The following is a 5,834-nucleotide window of genomic DNA, read 5'->3' as shown; positions in this document are numbered from 1 at the left end:
CAGTGCCCTTGTTTGGGTGTAGGGCCTGATCAGAGCCTGGAGGTACTGCGGTGCCGTTCCCCTCACAGCTCCGTAGGCAAGCACCATGGTCTTGTAGCGGATGCGAGCTTCAACTGGAAGCCAGTGGAGAGAGCGGAGGAGCGGGGTGACGTGAGAGAACTTGGGAAGGTTGAACACCAGACGGGCTGCGGCGTTCTGGATGAGTTGTAGGGGTTTAATGGCACAGGCAGGGAGCTGGTCATCAGACGGGGAAAGGAGAAGATTAATTGTGTGTCGTCTGCATAGCAATGATAGGAGAGACCATGTGAGGTTATGACAGAGCCAAGTGACTTGGTGTATAGCGAGAATAGGAGAGGGCCTAGAACAGAGCCCTGGGGGACACCAGTGGTGAGAGCGCGTGGCGAGGAGACAGATTCTCGCCACGCCACCTGGTAGGAGCGACCTGTCAGGTAGGACGCAATCCAAGCGTGGGCCGCGCCGGAGATGCCCAACTCGGAGAGGGTGGAGAGGAGGATCTGATGGTTCACAGTATCGAAGGCAGCCGATAGGTCTAGAAGGATGAGAGCAGAGGAGAGGGAGTTAGCTTTAGCAGTGCGGAGTGCCTCCGTGATACAGAGAAGAGCAGTCTCAGTTGAATGACTAGTCTTGAAACCTGACTGATTTGGATCAAGAAGGTCATTCTGAGAGAGATAGCGGGAGAGCTGGCCAAGGACGGCACGTTCAAGAGTTTTGGAGAGAAAAGAAAGAAGGGATACTGGTCTGTAGTTGTTGACATCGGAGGGATCGAGTGTAGGTTTTTTCAGAAGGGGTGCAACTCTCGCTCTCTTGAAGACGGAAGGGACGTAGCCAGCGGTCAGGGATGAGTTGATGAGCGAGGTGAGGTAAGGGAGAAGGTCTCCGGAAATGGTCTGGAGAAGAGAGGAGGGGATAGGGTCAAGCGGGCAGGTTGTTGGGCGGCCGGCCGTCACAAGAAGCGAGATTTCATCTGGAGAGAGAGGGGAGAAAGAGGTCAGAGCACAGGGTAGGGCAGTGTGAGCAGAACCAGCGGTGTCGTTTGACTTAGCAAACGAGGATCGGATGTCGTCGACCTTCTTTTCAAAATGGTTGACAAAGTCATCTGCAGAGAGGGAGGAGGGGGGGGGGAGGATTCAGGAGGGAGGAGAAGGTGGCAAAGAGCTTCCTAGGGTTAGAGGCAGATGTTTGGAATTTAGAGTGGTAGAAAGTGGCTTTAGCAGCAGAGAGAGGAGGAAAATGTAGAGAGGAGGGAGTGAAAGGATGCCAGGTCCGCAGGGAGGCGAGTTTTCCTCCATTTCCGCTCGGCTGCCCGGAGCACTGTTCTGTGAGCTCGCAGTGAGTCGTCGAGCCACGGAGCGGGAGGGGAGGACCGAGCCGGCCTGGAGGATAGGGGACATAGAGAGTCAAAGGATGCAGAAAGGGAAGAGAGGAGGGTTGAGGAGGCAGAATCAGGAAATAGGTTGGAGAAGGTATGAGCAGAGGGAAGAGATGATAGGATGGAAGAGGAGAGAGTAGCGGGGGAGAGAGAGCGAAGGTTGGGACGGCGCGATACCATCCGAGTAGGGGCAGTGTAGGAAGTGTTGGATGAGAGCGAGAGGGAAAAGGATACAAGGTAGTGGTCGGAGACTTGGAGGGGAGTTGCAATGAGGTTAGTGGAAGAACAGCATCTAGTAAAGATGAGGTCGAGCGTATTGCCTGCCTTGTGAGTAGGGGGGGAAGGTGAGAGGGTGAGGTCAAAAGAGGAGAGGAGTGGAAAGAAGGAGGCAGAGAGGAATGAGTCAAAGGTAGACGTGGGGAGGTTAAAGTCGCCCAGGACTGTGAGAGGTGAGCCGTCCTCAGGAAATGAGCTTATCAAGGCATCAAGCTCATTGATGAACTCTCCGAGGGAACCTGGAGGGCGATAAATGATAAGGATGTTAAGCTTGAAAGGGCTGGTAACTGTGACAGCATGGAATTCAGGATAATGAGAAAATATTTATTTTTGTTATTTATTGGAATGGTTCAAATTATGTCAGTCAATGCGAATGGTTTAAGAACAATGGAAAAATTCTGATTTTGGTTTAAGAACAATGAAGAATTCTGATGTTTTATGCCTTCAAGAAACACATTGGGACAATATATGTATTTTAGAATTTAAAAAAAATATGGAGATATTATTTTTGTTAACTAATGGTCTAGAAATCCCGGGAGGGGTCAAGAAAATGCATTTTCGTTGTCGGCAGGATTCGAACCTGCGCAGGAAGACCCTAATGGATTTCGAGTCCATCGCCTTAACCACTCGGCCACGACAACAGGCTTGTTAGGAGTGAAAGGGCCACCAGGCATAGCCTACAGAAAGTGATAATTTTACAACTGAGAGAAAATGCAAATCAAATCAAATCACATTTTATTTGTCACATAAACATGGTTAGCAGATGTTAATGCGAGTGTAGCGAAATGCTTGTGCTTCCAGTTCCGACAGTGCAGTAATAACCAACAAGTAATCTAACTAACAATTCCAAAACTAATTTCTTATACACAGTGTAAGGGGATAAAGAATATGTACATAAAGATATGAATGAGTCATGGTGCAGAGCAGCATAGGCAAGATACAGTAGATGGTATCGAGTACAGTATATACATATGAGATGAGTATGTAAACAAAGTGGCATAGTTAAAGTGGCGAGTGATACATGTATTACATAAGGATGCAGTAGATGATAGAGTACAGTATATACGTATACATATGAGATGAATAATGTAGGGTAGGTAAACATTATATTAGGTAGCATTGTTTAAAGTGGCTAGTGATATATTTTACATCATTTCCCATCAATTCCCATTATTGCAGTGGCTGGAGTTGAGTCAGTGTGTTGGCAGCAGCCACTCAATGTTAGTGGTTGCTGTTTAACAGTCTGATGGCCTTGAGATAGAAGCTGTTTTTCAGTCTCTCGGTCCCAGCTTTGATGCACCTGTACTGACCTCGCCTTCTGGATGATAGTGGGGTGAACAGGCAGTGGCTCGGGTGGGTGTTGTCCTTGATGATCTTTGTTGCCTTCCTGTAACATCTGGTGGTGTAGGTGTCCTGAAGGGCAGGTAGTTTGCCCCCGGTAATACGTTGTGCAGACCTCACTAACCTCTGGAGAGCCTTACGTTTGTGGGCGGAGCAGTTGCTGTACCAGGCGGTGATACAGCCCGCCAGGATGCTCTCGATTGTGCATCTGTAGAAGTTTGTGAGTGCTTCTGGTGACAAGCCAAATTTTTTCAGCCTCCTGAGGTTGAAGATGCGCTGCTGCGCCTTCTTCACGATGCTGTCTGTGTGAGTGGACCAATTCAGTTTGTCTGTGATGTGTATGCCGAGGAACTTAAAACTTACTACCCTCTCCACTACTGTTCCATCGATGTGGATAGGGGGTGCTCCCTCTGCTGTTTCCTGAAGTCCACAATCATCTCCTTAGTTTTGTTGACGTTGAGTGTGAGGTTATTGTCCTGACACCACACTCCGAGGGCCCTCACCTCCTCCCTGTAGGCCGTCTCGTCGTTGTTGGTAATCAAGCCTACCACTGTTGATCAAGCCTACCACTTGATGATTGAGTTGGAGGCGTGCAGGAGAGGGCTCAGAACGCACCCTTGTGGGGCCCCAGTGTTGAGGATCAGCGGGGTGGAGATGTTGTTGCCTACCCTCACCACCTGGGGGCGGCCCGTCAGGAAGTCCAGTACCCAGTTGCACAGGGCGGGGTCGAGACCCAGGGTCTCGAGCTTGATGACGAGCTTGGAGGGTACTATGGTGTTAAATGCCGAGCTGTAGTCGATGAACAGTATTCTCACATAGGTATTCCTCTTGTCCAGATGGGTTAGGGCAGTGTGCAGTGTGGTTGAGATTGCGTCGTCTGTGGACCTATTTGGGCGGTAAGCAAATTGGAGTGGGTCTGGTGTGTCAGGTAGGGTGGAGGTGATATGGTCCTTGACTAGTCTCTCAAAGCACTTCATGATGACGGAAGTGAGTGCTACGGGGCGGTAGTCGTTTAGCTCAGCTACCTTAGCTTTCTTGGGAACAGGAACAATGGTGGCCCTCTTGAAGCATGTGGGAACAGCAGACTGGTATAGGGATTGATTGAATATGTCCGTCAACACACCAGCCAGCTGGTCTGCGCATGCTCTGAGGGCGCGGCTGGGGATGCCGTCTGGGCCTGCAGCCTTGCGAGGGTTAACACGTTTAAATGTTTTACTCACCTCAGCTGCAGTGAAGGAGAGACCGCATGTTTCCGTTGCAGGCCGTGTCAGTGGCACTGTATTGTCCTCAAAGCGGGCAAAAAAGTTATTTAGTCTGCCTGGGAGCAAGACATCCTGGGCCGTGACTGAGCTGGATTTATTCTTATAGTCCGTGATTGACTGTAGACCCTGCCACATACCTCTTGTGTCTGAGCCGTTGAATTGAGATTCTACTTTGTCTCTATACTGATGCTTAGCTTGTTTGATAGCCTTACGGAGGGAATAGCTGCACTGTTTGTATTCAGTCATATTACCAGTCACCCTGCCCTGATTAAAAGCAGTGGTTTGCGCTTTCAGTTTCACGCGAATGATGCCATCAATCCACGGTTTCTGGTTAGGGAATGTTTTAATCGTTGCTATGGGAACGACATCTTCAACGCATGTTCTAATGAACTCGCACACCGAATCAGCGTATTCGTCAATGTTGTTGCCTGACGCAATACGAAACATGTCCCAGTCCACGTGATGGAAGCAGTCTTGGAGTGTGGAATCAGCTTGGTCGGACCAGCGTTGGACAGACCTCAGCGTGGGAGCTTCTTGTTTCAGTTTCTGTCTGTAGGCAGGGATCAGCAAAATTGAGTCGTGGTCAGCTTTTCCGAAAGGGGGGCGGGGCAGGGCCTTATATGCGTCGCGGAAGTTAGAATAACAGTGATCCAAGGTTTTGCCAGCCCTGGTGGCGCAATCGATATGCTGATACATTTTAGGGAGTCTTGTTTTCAGATTAGCCTTGTTAAAATCCCCAGCTACAATGAATGCAGCCTCAGGATGTATGGATTCCAGTTCGCAAAGAGTCAAATAAAGTTTGTTCAGAGCCATCGATGTGTCTGCTTGGGGGGGAATATATACGGCTGTGATTATAATCAAAGAGAATTCTCTTGGTAGATAATGCGGTCTGCATTTGATTGTGAGGAATTCTAAATCAGGTGAACAGAAGGATTTGAGTTCCTGTATGTTTCTGTGATCACACCACGTCTCGTTAGCCATAAGGCATACGCCCCCGCCCCTCTTCTTACCAGAAAGGTGTTTGTTTCTGTCGGCGTGATGCGTGGAGAAACCCGCTGGCTGCACCGCCACCGAGAGCGTCTCTCCAGTGAGCCATGTTTCCGTGAAGCAAAGAACGTTACAGTCACTGATGTCCCTCTGGAATGCTACCCTTGCTCGGATTTCATCAACCTTGTTGTCAAGAGACTGGACATTGGCGAGAAGAATGCTAGAATGCACGATGTGCCCGTCTACGTAGTCTGACCAGAAGACCGCCTCGTTTCCCTCTTTTACGAAGTCGTTTTTTTGGGTCGCCGGCTGGGATCCATTCCGTTTTCCTGGTTGAAAGGCAGAACACAGGATCCGCTTCGCGAAAGTCATATTCTTGGTCGTACTGATGGTGAGTTGACGCTGATCTTATATTCAGTAGTTCTTCTCGACTGTATGTAATGAAACCTAAGATGACCTGGGGTACTAATGTAAGAAATAACACGTAAAAAAAACAAAAAACTGCATAGTTTCCTAGGAACGCAAAGCGAGGCGGCCATCTCTGTCGGCGCCGGAAGTTAAGTTAATAAGAGGTAGTA

General features: G+C 49.2%; 1 non-coding gene across 1 annotated transcript; it reads right to left on the bottom strand.

The window, feature by feature from the left end:
- Positions 1 to 2,225: 2,225 nt before the first annotated feature.
- trnas-cga (transfer RNA serine (anticodon CGA)) lies at positions 2,226 to 2,307 on the bottom strand. The gene has a single exon. It is a non-coding gene; the product is annotated as a tRNA-Ser (tRNA).
- Positions 2,308 to 5,834: the final 3,527 nt, after the last annotated feature.

This window comes from Oncorhynchus masou, unplaced genomic scaffold (assembly GCF_036934945.1).
Source record: "Oncorhynchus masou masou isolate Uvic2021 unplaced genomic scaffold, UVic_Omas_1.1 unplaced_scaffold_13101, whole genome shotgun sequence".
Classification (NCBI taxonomy): Eukaryota; Metazoa; Chordata; class Actinopteri; order Salmoniformes; family Salmonidae; genus Oncorhynchus; species Oncorhynchus masou.
Note: the sequence above shows the minus strand (reverse complement) of the source record. Positions and strands in the feature narration are given on the sequence as shown.